Source organism: Colossoma macropomum, unplaced genomic scaffold (assembly GCF_904425465.1).
Source record: "Colossoma macropomum unplaced genomic scaffold, Colossoma_macropomum, whole genome shotgun sequence".
In the NCBI taxonomy this organism is placed as follows: Eukaryota; Metazoa; Chordata; class Actinopteri; order Characiformes; family Serrasalmidae; genus Colossoma; species Colossoma macropomum.
In genome coordinates, this window is record NW_023495268.1 from 23133 (window position 1) to 45562 (window position 22430).

Below are 22430 nucleotides of genomic sequence, written 5' to 3' on the forward strand. Positions count from 1 at the left end.
AGGAAGTATCGTGGGAATCCAGAAAACACAGCAAGGCAAGGGCCGAGTCATACATTTACCGCGAGCTGCATGGACAAGCACAAAAAAGAACAAAGCTCACACAAACACTCCAAGTGATCTCAAAACACCTCTGCTCCACAAGGGCTTGGGGTCGATTCCCCTCAAGAGGACACAGCAAAATTGCACACATCCGAGCTACCGGGCACACTACCCACGAGCAGAAAGCAAAACGACAAAAAGTTTGCCAGCCTGACGCACGCGACATGAAAAGACACGCAACACCTGGGACAAAACTACAGTCTAATTTTACACACCAGAACATCAAGTCTCAAAGGAGACCATCAAAAATTGCCATGGCTGACTATATTTCAAGTCATCCTAGCGGGGTATTGGGTAAAGTTTTCAACCAGCAATGATCGCGCCTCGGATTAACCTCACAGGCTACGATATTGCCTCTGCGAAAGAATGACGGGCTTAGTCAGAAGTATGCATGCACACATTTGGCGCCGAAGGACTCAAGAACGGTAAACAATTAAGCAACATATGGTAATGAGATCATCTGGGTTTCGATACAACAAACTTCAACTGCACAAGTACATTCTGGGAATACAGCTGCAGGAAACCAAGCAATTCAAACATTAAGCATGCATAAACAACATTCCATAAACTTATCAAAAAAGAAAGAGCATCTTGGGCACAACTAGCGCCTCAGAGGCGGAGCCAGTGTGCACAACGGCCACAGGAAGTGTCGTGGGAATCCAGAAAACACAGCAAGGCAAGGGCCGAGTCATACATTTACCGCGAGCTGCATGGACAAGCACAAAAAAGAACAAAGCTCACACAAACACTCCAAGTGATCTCAAAACACCTCTGCTCCACAAGGGCTTGGGGTCGATTCCCCTCAAGAGGACACAGCAAAATTGCACACATCCGAGCTACCGGGCACACTACCCACGAGCAGAAAGCAAAACGACAAAAAGTTTGCCAGCCTGACGCACGCGACATGAAAAGACACGCAACACCTGGGACAAAACTACAGTCTAATTTTACACACCAGAACATCAAGTCTCAAAGGAGACCATCAAAAATTGCCATGGCTGACTATATTTCAAGTCATCCTAGCGGGGTATTGGGTAAAGTTTTCAACCAGCAATGATCGCGCCTCGGATTAACCTCACAGGCTACGATATTGCCTCTGCGAAAGAATGACGGGCTTAGTCAGAAGTATGCATGCACACATTTGGCGCCGAAGGACTCAAGAACGGTAAACAATTAAGCAACATATGGTAATGAGATCATCTGGGTTTCGATACAACAAACTTCAACTGCACAAGTACATTCTGGGAATACAGCTGCAGGAAACCAAGCAATTCAAACATTAAGCATGCATAAACAACATTCCATAAACTTATCAAAAAAGAAAGAGCATCTTGGGCACAACTAGCGCCTCAGAGGCGGAGCCAGTGTGCACAACGGCCACAGGAAGTATCGTGGGAATCCAGAAAACACAGCAAGGCAAGGGCCGAGTCATACATTTACCGCGAGCTGCATGGACAAGCACAAAAAAGAACAAAGCTCACACAAACACTCCAAGTGATCTCAAAACACCTCTGCTCCACAAGGGCTTGGGGTCGATTCCCCTCAAGAGGACACAGCAAAATTGCACACATCCGAGCTACCGGGCACACTACCCACGAGCAGAAAGCAAAACGACAAAAAGTTTGCCAGCCTGACGCACGCGACATGAAAAGACACGCAACACCTGGGACAAAACTACAGTCTAATTTTACACACCAGAACATCAAGTCTCAAAGGAGACCATCAAAAATTGCCATGGCTGACTATATTTCAAGTCATCCTAGCGGGGTATTGGGTAAAGTTTTCAACCAGCAATGATCGCGCCTCGGATTAACCTCACAGGCTACGATATTGCCTCTGCGAAAGAATGACGGGCTTAGTCAGAAGTATGCATGCACACATTTGGCGCCGAAGGACTCAAGAACGGTAAACAATTAAGCAACATATGGTAATGAGATCATCTGGGTTTCGATACAACAAACTTCAACTGCACAAGTACATTCTGGGAATACAGCTGCAGGAAACCAAGCAATTCAAACATTAAGCATGCATAAACAACATTCCATAAACTTATCAAAAAAGAAAGAGCATCTTGGGCACAACTAGCGCCTCAGAGGCGGAGCCAGTGTGCACAACGGCCACAGGAAGTATCGTGGGAATCCAGAAAACACAGCAAGGCAAGGGCCGAGTCATACATTTACCGCGAGCTGCATGGACAAGCACAAAAAAGAACAAAGCTCACACAAACACTCCAAGTGATCTCAAAACACCTCTGCTCCACAAGGGCTTGGGGTCGATTCCCCTCAAGAGGACACAGCAAAATTGCACACATCCGAGCTACCGGGCACACTACCCACGAGCAGAAAGCAAAACGACAAAAAGTTTGCCAGCCTGACGCACGCGACATGAAAAGACACGCAACACCTGGGACAAAACTACAGTCTAATTTTACACACCAGAACATCAAGTCTCAAAGGAGACCATCAAAAATTGCCATGGCTGACTATATTTCAAGTCATCCTAGCGGGGTATTGGGTAAAGTTTTCAACCAGCAATGATCGCGCCTCGGATTAACCTCACAGGCTACGATATTGCCTCTGCGAAAGAATGACGGGCTTAGTCAGAAGTATGCATGCACACATTTGGCGCCGAAGGACTCAAGAACGGTAAACAATTAAGCAACATATGGTAATGAGATCATCTGGGTTTCGATACAACAAACTTCAACTGCACAAGTACATTCTGGGAATACAGCTGCAGGAAACCAAGCAATTCAAACATTAAGCATGCATAAACAACATTCCATAAACTTATCAAAAAAGAAAGAGCATCTTGGGCACAACTAGCGCCTCAGAGGCGGAGCCAGTGTGCACAACGGCCACAGGAAGTATCGTGGGAATCCAGAAAACACAGCAAGGCAAGGGCCGAGTCATACATTTACCGCGAGCTGCATGGACAAGCACAAAAAAGAACAAAGCTCACACAAACACTCCAAGTGATCTCAAAACACCTCTGCTCCACAAGGGCTTGGGGTCGATTCCCCTCAAGAGGACACAGCAAAATTGCACACATCCGAGCTACCGGGCACACTACCCACGAGCAGAAAGCAAAACGACAAAAAGTTTGCCAGCCTGACGCACGCGACATGAAAAGACATGCAACACCTGCAACAAAACTACACAGTCTAATTTTACACACCAGAACATCAAGTCTCAAAGGAGACCATCAAAAATTGCCATGGCTGACTATATTTCAAGTCATCCTAGCGGGGTATTGGGTAAAGTTTTCAACCAGCAATGATCGCGCCTCGGATTAACCTCACAGGCTACGATATTGCCTCTGCGAAAGAATGACGGGCTTAGTCAGAAGTATGCATGCACACATTTGGCGCCGAAGGACTCAAGAACGGTAAACAATTAAGCAACATATGGTAATGAGATCATCTGGGTTTCGATACAACAAACTTCAACTGCACAAGTACATTCTGGGAATACAGCTGCAGGAAACCAAGCAATTCAAACATTAAGCATGCATAAACAACATTCCATAAACTTATCAAAAAAGAAAGAGCATCTTGGGCACAACTAGCGCCTCAGAGGCGGAGCCAGTGTGCACAACGGCAACAGGAAGTGTCATGGGAATCCAGAAAACACAGCAAGGCAAGGGCCGAGTCATACATTTACCGCGAGCTGCATGGACAAGCACAAAAAAGAACAAAGCTCACACAAACACTCCAAGTGATCTCAAAACACCTCTGCTCCACAAGGGCTTGGGGTCGATTCCCCTCAAGAGGACACAGCAAAATTGCACACATCCGAGCTACCGGGCACACTACCCACGAGCAGAAAGCAAAACGACAAAAAGTTTGCCAGCCTGACGCACGCGACATGAAAAGACACGCAACACCTGGGACAAAACTACAGTCTAATTTTACACACCAGAACATCAAGTCTCAAAGGAGACCATCAAAAATTGCCATGGCTGACTATATTTCAAGTCATCCTAGCGGGGTATTGGGTAAAGTTTTCAACCAGCAATGATCGCGCCTCGGATTAACCTCACAGGCTACGATATTGCCTCTGCGAAAGAATGACGGGCTTAGTCAGAAGTATGCATGCACACATTTGGCGCCGAAGGACTCAAGAACGGTAAACAATTAAGCAACATATGGTAATGAGATCATCTGGGTTTCGATACAACAAACTTCAACTGCACAAGTACATTCTGGGAATACAGCTGCAGGAAACCAAGCAATTCAAACATTAAGCATGCATAAACAACATTCCATAAACTTATCAAAAAAGAAAGAGCATCTTGGGCACAACTAGCGCCTCAGAGGCGGAGCCAGTGTGCACAACGGCAACAGGAAGTGTCGTGGGAATCCAGAAAACACAGCAAGGCAAGGGCCGAGTCATACATTTACCGCGAGCTGCATGGACAAGCACAAAAAAGAACAAAGCTCACACAAACACTCCAAGTGATCTCAAAACACCTCTGCTCCACAAGGGCTTGGGGTCGATTCCCCTCAAGAGGACACAGCAAAATTGCACACATCCGAGCTACCGGGCACACTACCCACGAGCAGAAAGCAAAACGACAAAAAGTTTGCCAGCCTGACGCACGCGACATGAAAAGACATGCAACACCTGCAACAAAACTACAGTCTAATTTTACACACCAGAACATCAAGTCTCAAAGGAGACCATCAAAAATTGCCATGGCTGACTATATTTCAAGTCATCCTAGCGGGGTATTGGGTAAAGTTTTCAACCAGCAATGATCGCGCCTCGGATTAACCTCACAGGCTACGATATTGCCTCTGCGAAAGAATGACGGGCTTAGTCAGAAGTATGCATGCACACATTTGGCGCCGAAGGACTCAAGAACGGTAAACAATTAAGCAACATATGGTAATGAGATCATCTGGGTTTCGATACAACAAACTTCAACTGCACAAGTACATTCTGGGAATACAGCTGCAGGAAACCAAGCAATTCAAACATTAAGCATGCATAAACAACATTCCATAAACTTATCAAAAAAGAAAGAGCATCTTGGGCACAACTAGCGCCTCAGAGGCGGAGCCAGTGTGCACAACGGCAACAGGAAGTGTCATGGGAATCCAGAAAACACAGCAAGGCAAGGGCCGAGTCATACATTTACCGCGAGCTGCATGGACAAGCACAAAAAAGAACAAAGCTCACACAAACACTCCAAGTGATCTCAAAACACCTCTGCTCCACAAGGGCTTGGGGTCGATTCCCCTCAAGAGGACACAGCAAAATTGCACACATCCGAGCTACCGGGCACACTACCCACGAGCAGAAAGCAAAACGACAAAAATGCCAGCCTGACACACGCGACATGAAAAGACACGCAACACCTGGGACAAAACTACAGTCTAATTTTACACACCAGAACATCAAGTCTCAAAGGAGACCATCAAAAATTGCCATGGCTGACTATATTTCAAGTCATCCTAGCGGGGTATTGGGTAAAGTTTTCAACCAGCAATGATCGCGCCTCGGATTAACCTCACAGGCTACGATATTGCCTCTGCGAAAGAATGACGGGCTTAGTCAGAAGTATGCATGCACACATTTGGCGCCGAAGGACTCAAGAACGGTAAACAATTAAGCAACATATGGTAATGAGATCATCTGGGTTTCGATACAACAAACTTCAACTGCACAAGTACATTCTGGGAATACAGCTGCAGGAAACCAAGCAATTCAAACATTAAGCATGCATAAACAACATTCCATAAACTTATCAAAAAAGAAAGAGCATCTTGGGCACAACTAGCGCCTCAGAGGCGGAGCCAGTGTGCACAACGGCCACAGGAAGTATCGTGGGAATCCAGAAAACACAGCAAGGCAAGGGCCGAGTCATACATTTACTGCGAGCTGCATGGACAAGCACAAAAAAGAACAAAGCTCACACAAACACTCCAAGTGATCTCAAAACACCTCTGCTCCACAAGGGCTTGGGGTCGATTCCCCTCAAGAGGACACAGCAAAATTGCACACATCCGAGCTACCGGGCACACTACCCACGAGCAGAAAGCAAAACGACAAAAAGTTTGGCAGCCTGACGCACGTGACATGAAAAGACACGCAACACCTGGGACAAAACTCCACAGTCTAATTTTACACAGCAGAACATCAAGTCTCAAAGGAGACCATCAAAAATTGCCATGGCTGACTATATTTCAAGTCATCCTAGCGGGGTATTGGGTAAAGTTTTCAACCAGCAATGATCGCGCCTCGGATTAACCTCACAGGCTACGATATTGCCTCTGCGAAAGAATGACGGGCTTAGTCAGAAGTATGCATGCACACATTTGGCGCCGAAGGACTCAAGAACGGTAAACAATTAAGCAACATATGGTAATGAGATCATCTGGGTTTCGATACAACAAACTTCAACTGCACAAGTACATTCTGGGAATACAGCTGCAGGAAACCAAGCAATTCAAACATTAAGCATGCATAAACAACATTCCATAAACTTATCAAAAAAGAAAGAGTATCTTGGGCACAACTAGCGCCTCAGAGGCGGAGCCAGTGTGCACAACGGCAACAGGAAGTGTCATGGGAATCCAGAAAACACAGCAAGGCAAGGGCCGAGTCATACATTTACCGCGAGCTGCATGGACAAGCACAAAAAAGAACAAAGCTCACACAAACACTCCAAGTGATCTCAAAACACCTCTGCTCCACAAGGGCTTGGGGTCGATTCCCCTCAAGAGGACACAGCAAAATTGCACACATCCGAGCTACCGGGCACACTACCCACGAGCAGAAAGCAAAACGACAAAAAGTTTGCCAGCCTGACGCACGCGACATGAAAAGACACGCAACACCTGGGACAAAACTACACAGTCTAATTTTACACACCAGAACATCAAGTCTCAAAGGAGACCATCAAAAATTGCCATGGCTGACTATATTTCAAGTCATCCTAGCGGGGTATTGGGTAAAGTTTTCAACCAGCAATGATCGCGCCTCGGATTAACCTCACAGGCTACGATATTGCCTCTGCGAAAGAATGACGGGCTTAGTCAGAAGTATGCATGCACACATTTGGCGCCGAAGGACTCAAGAACGGTAAACAATTAAGCAACATATGGTAATGAGATCATCTGGGTTTCGATACAACAAACTTCAACTGCACAAGTACATTCTGGGAATACAGCTGCAGGAAACCAAGCAATTCAAACATTAAGCATGCATAAACAACATTCCATAAACTTATCAAAAAAGAAAAAGCATCTTGGGCACAACTAGCGCCTCAGAGGCGGAGCCAGTGTGCACAACGGCCACAGGAAGTATCATGGGAATCCAGAAAACACAGCAAGGCAAGGGCCGAGTCATACATTTACCGCGAGCTGCATGGACAAGCACAAAAAAGAACAAAGCTCACACAAACACTCCAAGTGATCTCAAAACACCTCTGCTCCACAAGGGCTTGGGGTCGATTCCCCTCAAGAGGACACAGCAAAATTGCACACATCCGAGCTACCGGGCACACTACCCACGAGCAGAAAGCAAAACGACAAAAAGTTTGCCAGCCTGACGCACGCGACATGAAAAGACATGCAACACCTGCAACAAAACTCCACAGTCTAATTTTACACACCAGAACATCAAGTCTCAAAGGAGACCATCAAAAATTGCCATGGCTGACTATATTTCAAGTCATCCTAGCGGGGTATTGGGTAAAGTTTTCAACCAGCAATGATCGCGCCTCGGATTAACCTCACAGGCTACGATATTGCCTCTGCGAAAGAATGACGGGCTTAGTCAGAAGTATGCATGCACACATTTGGCGCCGAAGGACTCAAGAACGGTAAACAATTAAGCAACATATGGTAATGAGATCATCTGGGTTTCGATACAACAAACTTCAACTGCACAAGTACATTCTGGGAATACAGCTGCAGGAAACCAAGCAATTCAAACATTAAGCATGCATAAACAACAACATTCCATAAACTTATCAAAAAAGAAAGAGCATCTTGGGCACAACTAGCGCCTCAGAGGCGGAGCCAGTGTGCACAACGGCAACAGGAAGTATCGTGGGAATCCAGAAAACACAGCAAGGCAAGGGCCGAGTCATACATTTACCGCGAGCTGCATGGACAAGCACAAAAAAGAACAAAGCTCACACAAACACTCCAAGTGATCTCAAAACACCTCTGCTCCACAAGGGCTTGGGGTCGATTCCCCTCAAGAGGACACAGCAAAATTGCACACATCCGAGCTACCGGGCACACTACCCACGAGCAGAAAGCAAAACGACAAAAAGTTTGCCAGCCTGACGCACGCGACATGAAAAGACATGCAACACCTGCAACAAAACTACACAGTCTAATTTTACACACCAGAACATCAAGTCTCAAAGGAGACCATCAAAAATTGCCACGGCTGACTATATTTCAAGTCATCCTAGCGGGGTATTGGGTAAAGTTTTCAACCAGCAATAATCGCGCCTCGGATTAACCTCACAGGCTACGATGTTGCCTCTGCGAAAGAATGACGGGCTTAGTCAGAAGTATGCATGCACACATTTGGCGCCGAAGGACTCAAGAACGGTAAACAATTAAGCAACATATGGTAATGCCCAGAACAGTGCTCAGCACTCTCTCATGTCCTGTCTGCTTACGGGATCTAACCATTGACCTTCTAGTCACAAGGCTGTGTCCTTAACCTACAGGCCAGCACATTGGCTCTCCCTTTTTTTCCTCCCCACTTTCTTTCCCCAACCGTGGGCATGAACTACCGATGGCCAGAAATGTAAAACAATGAAAAGCTTGCCCGACTGACACACGCTATGTAAAAAACACACAGTCATTCTCTAACGACACCATCAAAAATTGCAATGGCTGACAATATTTCAATATCAAAGTTTCATAAAACAATATATAACCACGGTTTAATCAGTTTTGTTTTCTAAAGTTGAAATTTAGTCAGGAAGCCTGCCTAAGTTGACTGAGGTTTGTGAGAGAGGACCCTAACGATCAGTAACCAAAATGACAAATGATCTTCTCACAGCGATAATCACTGGAAAAAAAATGCACATAAAATTTTATATAATCAGTTATAAATAAAAAAAATTTAAATGTCATTTGCTTAGCTGTGGTCTAGAGTCTGGTTCTGAAACTCAGTTTTTATGCTTTTGAAAGGTTTAGTTTAAAGCACAATTCTGGTTTCAACCAAAACTAAAAATTGCTACAAAACTCATAAAATCACCCATTTGCCGCTAGATGGTGCCTTGACTGGGTTATAAGTAAGGTTCAACTAAACCTGCTGGAGGCACAGTTTTTCTTTCTATTTAAGGTAAGACAACTAAAATTGAAGCATCTCATCAGCTCAGATATTTTACTATTTCATATTTTAGCCTATATATCTTGATTATGTTTCATTGATTGATGTTTAATTGGCATTAGCATCTCTGTAATTAGACATTCTCATGCTTCAAAGGAACCCTGAATAGTAAGAATTTAAGGCCTTGGTGTGGAGCAAATAACTAATTATTAATATAGGTTATTATAATTGCACAAAATATTGCAACCATCTAAACATCAGCACAATGAACCGGGGATCACAAAATCAAACTCACTGATGTTATAGCCATTCATGGCTGGGAGCCCAAGAGGACACAATTGGCCACGTGTTCCCAGGGTAGCTTTTTTCTCCATGTGCATCGAGCTGTCCAGTGACATTGCCTTAGTTTGAAAAGATGACTTTGTTGGAGCCATGAGTTAGCCTTTACCCTTCTAGTGCTCATAGTCTTGTGTGATTGGGGGAGACCTATCTAGAGGGTGGAAATGGATGTAAATAAACTGCGGAAAAAAGTTGTTTGACATTTGAGAGTCGCCATTATATTAGGTGTGCAATGCACGTTGAGCGGGTGACGCCAAATGGTTGCACTGCAGGTTGTTTTGGCCAGCAGACGCATACAGGTCTACATACAGTGCCACATTAAGCTGCTTTTGGGTATAAATGTCAGTCAAAGAAACTACTATTAAACTTAACAGCTTAAGAGTGGGGAAACATTTGTGGACAAACAGCTAAACCAAGGCTAGTTGAACTCATTATTTCCTTCCTTATTTTTTTATTCCTATAGCTATGTGGATCCCTGTGCCAGGCAGCTCTGCCGATATAATTACTGAGACCATGGACTAGATCAGGTAAAATCAAAGAAAGAAGATAGGAAAGGAAGGTCTATTCAGAGTTGTGACTCACAGTTGCCTTAAATTAATGTGAATTAATTTGTTGTCCTATTGAGACATTTGTAAGAAAATCTATCAAAAAAGATCAAGTGTTTAAAACTTACGTGAGAAACTCGTCTTCTTTCAAGACATGCTTTTCTATCAAAGTGTGCCACAATAAAGTCTAACAATCAACATTCCTTCATCAGTCAACTTGCTCTGGTATGTGCCTTGTTTTCGTTCATTTATCTATACATTCATTCATTCCACCTGTATTCTGTTAACTCACACTATCTGCGCTGGGATTGGCTAGTAGGGCCTGACTTCCTGACCTGTGATTGGCTTTTCACCCTTCTACGTTAGCTCAGGATTGTCTAGTTCAGGGATTTCCAATCCCAGTCCTGGTGACCCCATGCCTACTCTACATATACGTGGAGTCAAGGAGCTTGTTAATTAGTTAATGATTTAAGTCAGGTGTGCAGGATGAGCAATTAATTGTTCATAGTGTGGGGTTGCCAGGACTGGGTTTGGAAACCTCTGGTCTAGTTGATTTTTGCTGACCATGTCAACAGAATAAAAAAAATAAATAAAAGCAATAAAAAAGTATAATTGCTGAATGCAGTGAAGTCCATACCCACCCATTCCTCTGTGAAAAGGAATATATGAGATACATTTTATAATTCAGTATAATTAAAAATGCTTTATATGTTGTCCTCTACTAATTTATGTAGCCCTTATGTAGACATTCAACTGGGAAATCTGAATATTTTGGTGAAAAAATGTTTTCCATAGTTTTCCAATTATGTGCTTTGTTAATTTAGTTAGTGCTACCACATTCTGCACGTATTACAACAATATTGCACTGACAACATTTGGCGCATTATGAAATGAAAAATATGAGGAGACCCTGAACTAATGAGATCCAGAAATGCTGCCACCTTCTCTGGGCCCGAGCTCATTTAAAATGGACGGGAATGGATAGGAAGTGGAAAAGTGTCCTGTGGTCCGACAAATCAACACTTGAAATTCTTTTTGGAAATCATGGACACTGTGTCCTCCGGGCTAAAGACCACTCAGCTTGTTATCAGTGCACAGTTCAAAAGCCAGTATTCATGATGGTATAGGGGTGCATTAGTGCACATGGCATGGGTGACATGAACATCTGTGAAGGCATCATTAATGCAGAATGAAATATACATGTTTTGGCAACACATGCTGCCATCCAGACAACATCTTTTTCAGCTATGTCAAACCACATTCTGCACGTATGACAACAATATTGCACTGACAACATTTGGCACATTATGAAATGAAAAATACAACAAAGGAGACCCTGAACTAATGAGCAGCTGAAATCCTATATCAAAGAAGAATGGGAAAACATTTCACTTTCAAAACTACAGCAGTGTCTCCTCAGTTTCCAAACGCTTACAGAGTGTTGTTAAAAGAAGAGGTGATGACACACAGAGGTAAACATGACCCCAACTTTTTTGGAACGTGTTGTTGACATCAAATTCAAAATGGTTGTAAATATATTTTTAAAAAACCAATAACATTTCCCAGTTTCAACATTTGATATGTTGTCTTTGTAGTATTTTTCTTTAAAAATATGGTTTACATGATTTGCATGTCATTGCATTCTATTTTTATTTTCATTATGCACAGTGTCCCAACCTTTTTTGGAAATGGGGTTGTACTATAATTATTCGATTCTATTCGATTATTTTTCCTACAGTCTCCCTTGTATAATTTGGTAAGTGTTAAGGCTTATAGCACTAAGAAAGATGCAATTAAGACATGGATCACTAATAACGTGCTCAAGCACCATCTTTGTTTACAGTTATTTTTATGTACAGTATGTACGTGGCTCAGCCGCTGTTGTAATTTGTTTCACATCATAAAATAAAGTATAACCTAATCCACAACAGGAACATAGGTAGAACATTTAGAATGAAGTGTTGTTTTTTCTATGTACATAACTAAATCTGCCCATTACTTCCACATGAATAAAATATAACATCAATATAACTACTACTGAAAGTAAACTGAAAGGTAAACTGTTGATGCAACATATTTTAGCCATTCATGAGGAAATTGTATATATGAATAAAGTCACTTTTTTTCAGAAAAGAAAAATGTTATATGTAGACGTCATTAATTTAGGCTGCCCTCACTACAGGTTGTACATGAGGCTAATGTTTAGAAAGCTATCCAGACAGCACTGTATAAGGTAACTTATTACCTTATACCGTATGACCCCTGTTTAGAGTCCCCCTAGCTGAATTCGGACACAATACCTTGGTGCAAACAGTCCCGTCCACAATTATTGGCATCACTGGAAAAGATGAGTAAAAAAGGACTTAAACGGCCATGGCCGAAACTTGATTTTGTGTTCAGTAAGCCATTTTTGTGTTGACCTGGGCACGTTTTGCATTATTGTTGGAAGATCCAGTGTTGACCCTTTTTAGTTTTTTGGCAGAGGCAATATCAGTATTTCATGCAGTCCATGATGCCAGGTACCCTAACAAGGCTCCCAGGGCCTTTGGGGGAAAATAGCCACACAACATCACGGACACTCCACCATACTTAACAGTGGGCATCAGGTTCTTTTCAGTATTATCATCCTTCCTTTTATGCCAAACCCACCTTAAGTGTTTGTTGGCAAAAAGCTCAATTCTCGTTTTTCCTGACCACAGAACACAGTTGCAGTCAAAGTCTCAGTAGCGTTTAGCAAACTCCTGGTGCTTACGTTAGTAGCTGGATAGACGACAGGAAAGGCTTTTTCCCAACATGCCTTCCAAATAGCCTGTTGGCATGGAGGTGGTGTCTGATGGTAGTTTTAGAGATTTGGTGACCCCATGGTGCTACTTTTTCTGTAATTCTCCAACAGTGATTCTTGGGGAATTATATATTTATTTATTTGCGTCTCTTAGCATCCTCCTCACTTTGCATTAGGGCAAAATAAACTTTCTCATCCAGGCAAGTTTCTCACATTTCCAGTTGATAGGACCTGAACTTTTTAATTATTGCCCTAACTGTAGATATAGACATTTTCAGATGAGTAGCTATTTGTTTTATAGCTGTTCCATGACTTATGAAGGACAACACCTTTTTTTTCCTTATTTGAATTGTGTGTTCTCTTGTCTTTCCAATGCTGAAGAATGACAAAAGGGAATTTGACCTCTGTTTTAGCTCATATATATACCCCAGTGAAACAGGAAGTCATGTATTACTGCTTGAAAGTTCTTAAACACTCTGAACAACTTAAAAAAGTAAAATATAAATGATTGTTGATGATGATAGTTCGTTTTGTTTCTAATAATTTCTAGGGGTGCCAATAATTGTGGCACAAGTGGTTAAATTTCTTGCAACCCTTTTTACTCATCTTAACCAGAGGTGCCAATAATTACCATACCATATCATATCCATAGTAACATGCTAGCAACATCCTGGCAACCACCTGGGATACCAGAGGCCCATAAAGCTGTTTGTTTGGGCTGTATGATCTGCTATTGTTCAGATGTTTAGATAGATACAAACTACATGTAAAATTACAGTCTACAGAGTCTGATTCAGTTTACAAACTGTTGTGTATTAGGTTTTCTATTCTGCAGAATAAAAACCAAACAGGAAAACAAAACTAAACAAAAGAAGAGGGAATGGATAAATAGGGCTATTTAAATGGATAATTATTTTAGTATAATGTGGGTAAAGAATGTTCATTGGGTCAAATGAAAATTGTTGATATTTCTAAAAAAGAAGGGGTACACAGAAATAGTAGAACTTCGTTCTTAATAAATAGAAAAATGGCATATTTTGGCCAAGCAGAAATAAGTCTGGGTAAAATTACTTGCACAGGATGAACATGTCTGTCATGCAGCTGAAAACAGCACACTAAAAACTTCATAGCTTTGCTTCCTGATGGGTTTTTCATTCTTCAAATTTGTGGGTGAATGTATGATTAAAATGACACCAGCAGGTGGCATCAGTGAGCTATTTACAACAAAGCCTGAGGACAGATTAATTTCATATTATTTGTCTTAGAAGTTGCTGGTCTGACAGCATCAAGGACTTAAAATTGCAGAAATTTGTGAGGTTGCTACCTGAGTGCATATTCATTTCAAGATGACCAGTCATAAGAGTATTTTGGAAAATGTTGATATATAATCTTTCTTTAAAAAACAGGTGAATTTTACAAGCACAACTACAGTGTCCGGCTCCTATTGTTTATTTTGCTTCTACATGCAGTCAATTATTATAGCATTCATAATTATAAATGTGATTTATATTACAGTCTTTGTTTATTTATTCATTTATAAAGGTGGATAATCTTACTCGTCATCAACTTATAGTTGTTAACAGGAATGGTTTGGATGAGATGCTGATAAAATATTGTCAAAAAACAGCAAAAATATATCTAATTAAAATCGGATGTTTTGCCTTATGTCTCTTAAAGGGCCCATGACCTACTGTTTTCATCCATGTTGTTTGTGTGGTTTATGAACCAAAAAAACATGAATTTTTACCTGATCATTTTCCAACCTCTCATTATTTCTTAGAATTAAACTGTTTGTTTTTGTTACTGTGTCTTTAACGGCGATGACCTCTTGTCTAACTGGCTGCCCCATATTGTGTCTCTTTCAAAAAGCAGTCCAGGCTGAAACTCTCCTTATAACAGTGCAAATGGGTGGAACTAAACTGCTATAGGCTGAATAGGTGGATATATGTAAATTTGTTGTTTTTTCATTAGATCAAGATGTTTTTTTGGGTAGATTCTAAAACTAAATAAAGGCAAAATACAACCAAATCCAGGCAGAAGCACAGATAGACTTTCAGCTCTGAAAATAAATATATATAATGGCTTAAAACTAAGGAGCTCGATTTCCTGCTGTCAGTCTGTCACTGAAGAAACACCAGTAGCTGCCGGACCAAGTCAAAATGCAGTAACTGCAGTTTTGGTCAAAACCGGGTTATTACTGAAATCAAGTGTCTGGAGATCAGCTTTATCTTGACACAAAATTTCTTGCAATATTTCTGGCCAATATTGTGATATAACCTGATTATTTGTTATAAAATAGGCTCCAGGCCTTTTTTTGTTGCTGAACATACCAGCACAGTAAACTCCACTACTAACGTAGAGTGCCAAACTGCCAGTACACAAGCTTTGTGATATTAGGTTATCACCCCCCTTAAAACCTGATATGAAAACACTGAAAAATATAAAATATGATTAAAATTGCAGTTCTTGTAGTTACAGTTAATTGTCCGGCTCTACGGGAGAACAGTATTAACATATTTCAGAAGTTGTTTTTCACAGCTTTACAGTTGACATAGTTAATGCTGTTTGCTTTTCGAATTTTGGGTATAGCCTTAAAGCAGTAATGAAGTCTGGCAGGAGTCAGAGTTACTACTTTAACAAAGGGTATCAGTGTGAAGGTGATAACGTAATCTCGTATGTGTCAGATTCGGGTTAACTGCGCTTGACTCAACTGGAGTATGGAGTCCCATCACGTTTGCATATGTCATTCACTTAATCAGCTCTGCCTGCATGTTAACTGCTTCATACAACATAAACCAGCATATTGCTGCTGTCAGAAGAAAACCTTGTATCTCCTGCATGTTGTTCTTTACATTGTATGTAAACTTGATGATGAATGGACCAAAAGAAATGTCCCAGAATCACTTGTAAAAAAAGTCTGGTTCCATTGACCTACATTGAAAGTAAAGTATGTTTTTTGTTTCTCCTGTAAAGTTACCATTTTGGAGATTTTCTTCCAACAACATCAATATTCATTACTTGACTTACAGTGCTTATCATGAGCTCAGTTTGGGGGCTAAAAACTGCCTAAAAGTAGTGACTTCAGCTGAAAAAGAAGCATATTTAAATCCGAAATCTGTACAAAAAGAGGAAAACCTGGAATGCCACGATGTTTAATGACACAGTGCTCTTGACTCACAGCCATCACTAACAGGATATTTTGAGGCCAGGAGTTTTATCAGTCAGCATACACACAATACACACACAACTGCGTTTTCCTGATATGTGGCCTGAAAACATGCACGTTCTTCTCCACTGATGTGCTCTGATATGAGAGTGACCTGTAAACAGTGCTGCTCGTACCACAGCGTGAGGTGTGTTTTTTTATTTTCTGTGGAATTGAGCTCACAATATGTCCATGTTTACAGCGAAACCAAAAGCAAAACAGCAGAGTGACAGAAAGCAGAGCAGACGTTTACCTTCACAGTGTAAATCTAGACTTTGAACAGGACTTTGACTTTCGGACACATTTGACCATTTCAACCGAAACCACATGAAAAAAAGACACCCAAGGTCTCAGCTGCAGTCAGGGGAAACAGCCAGCGTTTCCCACTCCGGCAGTGCAACAAAAGCACATTTTCAACATATTTCTGCCTCCCAGTCAGTGCCACATTCTGCTGAGCTCTGAATGCCACAGCAACTCAGTTTGAAAAGCTGTGTTGTTTAAAAAAAAGAAAACAAGTGTAAAAGTTTTAATGTCTTTTAATGTCTCACTCATACAAGGACCATGACCAGGATTAGTCCAAGTCTCAGTGGAAAACGAGACTACAGCTTAATCTAGGGAACTTGGTACAGAGATAGAATGGCCTCAGAAAGTATTTGGACACTTTAACCATTTAATTATTGGTAATCCTTAAGTTACTTCATAAAACATTTAACAAAATGATATTTCAGAGAAAAAAAACACTATGTGGAGAAAGCCTGGAGAACTTCAACCAGGCTGCACTAAAGGTACTGTAATCTCAGAGATGGAAACGTGAACATTTTCCCTACAGTGGTATCCATTGATTGTGTTCATTAATACAATCATGGACTCAAAAGTTCACCCGCAGAGGTCTGCAAAGAATCACACCAGCGACATTTTGAAAGAATACTTTGCCAAAAAGAAAAGTATGGTTTTAGAATAATCTGTTTAAAATGAAAGCCACTTGGTTTGGCACTTTGCTTCCTAACACACTGAATTTAATACAGTTTTAAGCATTGCCAAAATGTCCAAATATATGAAGCCACTGTAGATTGAATCTAGAACTAGAATATACAGATATAAAGACTAAAATAAGATAGAAAAACAGTCATATTGGGCCTAAAATTGGATTAAAAAGAGTAAAATATTGTTTTAATGGAGAATTTCCACTGGCAGTGTCATTCAATCCAAAAAGCTAGGTTTATTCTGTATGGAAAACCAGTCAGATTAGGTCTAGAACTGGACTAAAAGACCAAAATATCATTTTAAAGGAGAATTTTCACTGACAGTGTCATTCAATCCAAATTTTTGTTTTAATTTGTATGGAAAACCAATCATATTAAGCCTAGAACTGGACCAAAAAGACTAAAATATCATTTTAATGGAGAATTTCCACTGACAGTGTCATCCAGTCCAAAAGCTAGGTTTACTCTGTATGGAAAACAAATCATATTAAGCCTAAAATTGGACTAAAAAGACTAAAATATCATTTTAATGGAGAATTTCCACTGATATTGTCATTCATTACAAAAACTAGGTTTATTCTGTATAAAAAGTCAGTCATATTAAGCCTAAAACTGAATTAAAGAAACTAAAATATCATTTTAATGGAGAATTTCCACTGACAATATCACTCAATCCAAAAAATAGCTTTTTAAATTAATTTTTATGGAAAACCGGTGAGATTTAGCTTACAAAAAATAAAATAGATTTTCAATTAAGAATCTCCATTGACAGCATCATTTAATCCCAAAACTAGTTTTAATCTGTATGAAAGACCAGTTAGGTTAGGCCTAGAACTGGACTAAAAAGACTAAAATAGATTTTTAATTGAGAATCTCCATTAACAGTGTCATTTAATCCAAAAAAATTGGTAAATTGCAGATAACAAACTGGACTAAAAAGACATAACTCGAAAACAATAGTTATATTTACTCAACTTTATCAAGGCAACCGGTGTCCTAGATTCTTTTAAGTTAGATCAACTTATCAAATTTGACAGTGAATAAGTAAACATAACTTGAAAATAAGAGTTATATTTCACTTAACTTTTTCAAGGCAACCAGTTTCCTAGATTCCATTAAATAAGATCAACTTATCAAAATGTATGACATTTCATTCAAATACTAGGTTTTATTTCTATGGAAATCAGTCAGTCATTAAACCCAGAACTTGAAAGGGGCGAAATGAGCTGGGGTCAGACTTCAATCAGGCCGAGGCACCTTGTGCTGTGGTTGAGTGTGTTTGCAGTCACCTTGCAAAGTCTATCCTCTAGTACCATTGTTTTGACTGTATACAGTGATAAGCCTTCAAAGCCCCATATGCAGTATTAGAGAAAATGCCAAAACAATAAACGCAGTCACATGACCACTCCCTGCCCATTAGTCAAGCAATAGAAAACAGGTAAACATGTCAGACTCCCACTTCCTGTTTCCTGATGTGCTCAAGTGTGTCTCATGTACCTGTCACTCAATGTATAGAAAGGTTATGTATGTCAAACACTAGAATCAGAGTCTATTAATGATCACACAGTCATGTGATTCCTATTTGGCACAAGTTGAGGGAAGTATTTTCCATGGAAATCACTATCATGTGTAAACCACACTGCCCTGTCTTTACATTTATGGACTTTTAGAAAGCAGCTGGTCAAAAACACTGAGTCACTCGCAGACTGGGCGTGAGTATTAAAGTATGACAGCATGCAAAACAAACTGAGATTACTGAATAGGAGGTGCTCAGCTTACAGTAAATTAGTAGAATAGATTTCCGCCATCAGCTGGTACGTCTAGCAGAACGGGTATTTTTCCCGGTAAGTCTTGAAGTGTGTGGCATGATGGGAAAGAACCTGAACAACACCTGGCTAATGAAGTTTCCTCACACCTTCATATTTTAAAATAGCTCTTAGCAGTGGTCAGGAACTGGGGGGACAGAGGGGACACGTCCTTCCCCGAATATTTAAATGGGTTACCTGTGTCCCCAATATCAAGTTTGAATCAACATCCATAGTGGAATATATATGACAATGATTAATGAGTTTTACATTCCCTGCCATTGGCCTTAGCCTAATGTCCCCTGAAATAGCATGCTTTGTATTAGGGGTGGGTGAAATGCCAAAAAAATTCATGTTACGATATTTAAAGGTGTTTTCATGATACATGATACTCTGTAGAAAATGAGAAGTCTGCTCAAAATGATCTAGTAAGTGATTACATGGCTTTTCTTGAGTCAACCCTTTTGAGGAAACCAGAGTTCACACAGCTCAAACTTCTTAGTTGAGTCAAAAATTCTCCCAGCTACTGTTTCTAGGTCTGCATGAGCCCCAGCGATGTCTTAGCCATCCATAAGCGCGTACTCAAAATGAAAAATGTCTCATAGGATTGCGTGATGAAAAGAGTCCTGGCTAGCGGGTAAGTTGAGTGTAAAAACAAGCTTATTTTATTTATTTATCTGAGATGCAGAACTAAAAAATGAGGAGAACTTTTGGCTCAACTAAGAAGTTTGAGTTGTTTGAAATCTTGTGTCCTCAAGTTGAGTCAACTCAAGAAAAGGTATGTAATCAGTTGCTATATCATTTTGAGTTGAGCTGACCTCTCATTTTTAACAGTATACGTATAATGATAATTTCGCACACAGGCACAATGCATCAGTAGCGCTGGTGCTATCAAAAACTGGGTATAATGACTTTTATTCAACTTTTACACACTTGTTCTAAATCCAATTGAACAGGACTAATTATGCTCTCTTTATAGTGGAACATGCAGTTGGTAGGTGTTTGTTAAGTATTGACAACATCATGATAAAATGTATCATGACAATAATTATTGCAATATTGCCCACCTCTACTTTACATATCTATATGCTCTAAATGTCTCTGCAAATATTATCAACAGATTTTTAGCACTTCGTTTGACCCCTGATCTCCTAAAGAAAAGCTGGTGTTCCTGATTCGCTGATTTTTGTGATTAATTTGGGTCTTGGTGTTATTCAGTCCTCAGCTATCCTGAAGATCTGAGACCACATTCACAATACAGGGTTAGAGTAACACAAACGATGAGTGTAATTTTTTCAGATCTGTCTGAACACAAACATTTTTCTTGGTCCTAGAGTGGATGTATTCTATACATGACCATCCAGTGGAGAGTCAAAGTCAGCTTTACTGTAGTTCCTTCTCACCACAGCCATGTGTTGAGTGAGCAACCAAATACAGATCCTCTGTTGTAGTTCCTCTGGTGCTAACACAGAACAGCAGTAGACAATAGAGATGAGAAACTATACAAAACACTACAGGGGAGAATGGAGTGGTTAGCACAGGGATTGCTTGCCACATGAAAATGTAACACAAAAAGTCTGCCCTCTTAGATAGATAGATAGATAGATAGATAGGTAGGTACGTAGGTAGGTAGGTATGTAGGTAGGTAGAACTTTATTGATCCCGAAGGGAAATTGCAGTGTTTCAGTAGCGAGACATATAATTGCACATAAACTTACATATACTATGCAGAAAAATAGAAAATAGATACAAATCTAGACATAAGTTAGAGTACAAGAGAAATAAAATAAAAGTATATCTATTTGCATATTTACACGGGATATGAGACAGATTTGTTGTATTTACATGACAGCAGGCACTGAGTGGTATGGCGTAAACTAAAAGCACAGATTATAGACATAACTCGGAGTTGCATCAATATTACAGTGTAAAGTGCATAGTGAGTGTCATTACAGTAGTAGTTATGATATATTGCGAAGTGTGTATTAATCAGATCTTCTCTGTTCATCCAGTGTAGCATGCAAAGGGTGTGAGGTGTTGTCCAATAGGGCTAACAGCTTGTTGAGCGTCCTCTGTTCTGTCATAACCTCCAAAGAGTCCAGCTTGATCCCTACAACCGAGCCAGCCTTCCTAATAAGTTTGTTCATTTTGTTCAGAGCACTTTTGTTAATGCTGCTGCCCCAGCACAGCACAGAGTGGAGCACTCGCTACAACATACTGCTAGAATGTCCGTAGGAGCTTAGTGCACACACCAAAAGACCTCAGCCTCCTCAGGAGGTAGAGATGGCTTTGGCCTCTCTTGTACACTGTGAGCTTTACAGCTCCAGTCCAGCTTGCTGTCCAAGTGCACACCCAGATATTTGTATGTCCCAACCACCTCAACTCCATCAATGGTGACTGATGACAAGGCAGGTTTGGACTTCCTGAAGTCCAGCACCATCTCCTTAGTCTTACTAAAGTGTCTAGCTGCAGCTGGTTCAGCTTACACCAGGCAACAAAGTCCTTCACCAGCATCCTGTATTCCTCCTCCTGTCCATTCCTCATGCACCCCACAATGGCTGTGTCATCTGAGAATTTCGGAGATGACATGACTCTGTGTTGTACCTGAATGGGGTTCGTTGGCACACATGTACGCGTGCCCAAGTGTAGGGTTATTGTCAAAACACATACTAAACGGGAGAGTAAATAACGAAATACAGTGTTGTGTAAATTAAATTTACATAAAATTTATAACAAGCTATTGTTACCACTAAGTTTGATGTTTGGACCCAAAATAAAAATATGATTTCATTTTACATTTTGTTTTAACAAGATGATGTTTAATTTACTAAACAGAAAAAAAGAAATAATAAAAACAAAGTGGTATTGTACAGGTTTATTTTTCTTATTATTGATATTATTCTACAATGTAAGCTAGTGATAAACGAAACAAGCTTAATATTCAATTGATTAAAATACATTATCTGGTTGCCATTAAATGTTTATATTTGTGGTTTAGTTTAAGTTAAAAACTCTGATTATTTCTGTTTGGTGCCTCAATCTGAAACTGCAGTTTCCCCATAACGTGCCATGTTGGGGCTGCTTGGCTCAAGTGCACAAGATGAATTGCAGGAAATGTGGACCTCCTAACTGTGGATTATAATGAGAACTGTATTGACCGTTCTGAAAGAAAGCTGGAACTGAGCAGTATGGCTTGTATTATGAACATATGCACCTCATCCAGCTAACCAAATTCTAAGGATATGACTCAGATCAGATACGTTTTAAACTGGAACGCAACTCTGTAAGAACACAGATTTCTAGGGCTGGGTTAGAACTGACCACTGATGGACGTTATTAAAATGAACAGGAAGTAGCTGTTAAT

The 22430-nt window shown here is 40.6% G+C and overlaps 12 non-coding genes across 12 annotated transcripts; all 12 read right to left on the bottom strand.

The window, feature by feature from the left end:
* Positions 1 to 326: 326 nt before the first annotated feature.
* On the bottom strand, positions 327 to 467 carry LOC118801478. Its single transcript, XR_005006528.1, has one exon. It is a non-coding gene; the product is annotated as a U4 spliceosomal RNA (small nuclear RNA).
* Positions 468 to 1066: 599 nt separating this feature from the next.
* Positions 1067 to 1207, bottom strand: LOC118801479. Its single transcript, XR_005006529.1, has one exon. It is a non-coding gene; the product is annotated as a U4 spliceosomal RNA (small nuclear RNA).
* A 599-nt stretch (positions 1208 to 1806) lies between these two features.
* Positions 1807 to 1947, bottom strand: LOC118801481. The gene has a single exon (XR_005006530.1). It is a non-coding gene; the product is annotated as a U4 spliceosomal RNA (small nuclear RNA).
* Positions 1948 to 2546: 599 nt separating this feature from the next.
* LOC118801482 lies at positions 2547 to 2687 on the bottom strand. The gene has a single exon (XR_005006531.1). It is a non-coding gene; the product is annotated as a U4 spliceosomal RNA (small nuclear RNA).
* Positions 2688 to 3288: 601 nt separating this feature from the next.
* LOC118801484 lies at positions 3289 to 3429 on the bottom strand. The gene has a single exon (XR_005006533.1). It is a non-coding gene; the product is annotated as a U4 spliceosomal RNA (small nuclear RNA).
* A 599-nt stretch (positions 3430 to 4028) lies between these two features.
* Positions 4029 to 4169, bottom strand: LOC118801485. Its single transcript, XR_005006534.1, has one exon. It is a non-coding gene; the product is annotated as a U4 spliceosomal RNA (small nuclear RNA).
* A 599-nt stretch (positions 4170 to 4768) lies between these two features.
* On the bottom strand, positions 4769 to 4909 carry LOC118801486. Its single transcript, XR_005006535.1, has one exon. It is a non-coding gene; the product is annotated as a U4 spliceosomal RNA (small nuclear RNA).
* A 596-nt stretch (positions 4910 to 5505) lies between these two features.
* LOC118801487 lies at positions 5506 to 5646 on the bottom strand. The gene has a single exon (XR_005006536.1). It is a non-coding gene; the product is annotated as a U4 spliceosomal RNA (small nuclear RNA).
* A 601-nt stretch (positions 5647 to 6247) lies between these two features.
* On the bottom strand, positions 6248 to 6388 carry LOC118801488. The gene has a single exon (XR_005006537.1). It is a non-coding gene; the product is annotated as a U4 spliceosomal RNA (small nuclear RNA).
* Positions 6389 to 6989: 601 nt separating this feature from the next.
* LOC118801489 lies at positions 6990 to 7130 on the bottom strand. Its single transcript, XR_005006538.1, has one exon. It is a non-coding gene; the product is annotated as a U4 spliceosomal RNA (small nuclear RNA).
* Positions 7131 to 7731: 601 nt separating this feature from the next.
* LOC118801490 lies at positions 7732 to 7872 on the bottom strand. The gene has a single exon (XR_005006539.1). It is a non-coding gene; the product is annotated as a U4 spliceosomal RNA (small nuclear RNA).
* A 604-nt stretch (positions 7873 to 8476) lies between these two features.
* On the bottom strand, positions 8477 to 8617 carry LOC118801491. The gene has a single exon (XR_005006540.1). It is a non-coding gene; the product is annotated as a U4 spliceosomal RNA (small nuclear RNA).
* Positions 8618 to 22430: the final 13813 nt, after the last annotated feature.